Below are 1,321 nucleotides of genomic sequence, written 5' to 3' on the forward strand. Positions count from 1 at the left end.
AAAGGTTATTTCTTATGCTAGAATTTGTGTTGAAATTAATTTGAATAACCCATTACCAGATTCTTTGGAAATTTGTCTTGGGGCTTCTTCTTGGGTGTAGCAATTAGATTATGAATCCCTCCCTTTCTGCTATTGAATTTGTCATGAGTATGGTCATTTACAGCGTCAGTGCCCCTGTAACTTGACTTCCAAAGGAGTGGATGGTTCTATAGCTGGCAATGCTGGTGGTTTGGCAGATACTATAGGGAAAGGACAATCTTAGATGGCTAATACTACCAAGGGGTCAAATCCACAAGATGCTACAGGTAAGGGTAAGGATCAAATGCAAGATAAGGATTGATTTACCCTTGCTCGCTCACGAGCTAAGGGGCATGGTCAAAAGAGCCCTTTGAAAGAAAGATTATCTTATTCGGGTTTTAATCACTTTGAGGTGCTAGATAGTATGGTTCTAGAGGAGGGTATTCCTCCTCCTATCTCTTCTGATCCAGTTTTCCTAGATGAGGGATTTGTTCCTAATGACACTTGTGGTGCACCCCAAGTTGTGGTATATCAGAACTGTGAGGTCCTTGTAGCTCCTATGTCAGAGGCTCTATTGACACTTGTGGTGTTGGACGATAATGATGTTGTTCAGGCTGACTTGATTAAGGATGTGCTACCATCAAGAAAGGGCAAGGGATCTCCTCTCCCTTTGGGGTTGATGCCTAGACCCTTTAAGTTAGGTTCTTTTACTCCCCCTCTAAGGAGTGGGCACAAAACAGACCAAGAGAAGATTAAACTCATAGGAGATATATTGATTGAGTCTAGGTTAGTGAAACCTTTGGATGCTCATTTTCCCAATTCTACCCAATGAGGATTACTCTCTCATGGAATGTTAGGGGGTTGAATAGCATCCCTAGAAAAAAGGCTATTCAGAACTTGGTGGTTGACCACAGTCCCCATTTGTTTTGTATCCAAGAGAATAAGCTCTCTATGGAGTCTATGGTCCAACATGCCTCTAGTATTTGGTCTCGTGGCCAATGCTAGTGTGTTGGGGCAATAGGCAGTGCTGGTGGTTTAGCTATATTTTGGGATCCACAAAAAATTTCTCCCCTTGGTTGGCTGTCTTCTCGCTCAGCTCTCCCTATGGTAGCTTCTGCTTTAGACTTAGGAGAGGTAATCATGGTTACTAATGTGTATGCGCTTGTTGATCTTGTGGGAAAGGAGGAACTTTGGAGCCATATTCAATATGTTAGAAATTGTCACCCTTATCATCCTTGGGTGTTAGTAGGGGACTTCAATTTAGTTTTAAGTCTGCAGGAGAAGCAAGGTGGTTTAGCTAGAC

Source organism: Cupressus sempervirens, chromosome 5 (genome assembly GCF_028749045.1).
Source record: "Cupressus sempervirens isolate cs-2001-9-10 chromosome 5, ASM2874904v1, whole genome shotgun sequence".
In the NCBI taxonomy this organism is placed as follows: Eukaryota; Viridiplantae; Streptophyta; class Pinopsida; order Cupressales; family Cupressaceae; genus Cupressus; species Cupressus sempervirens.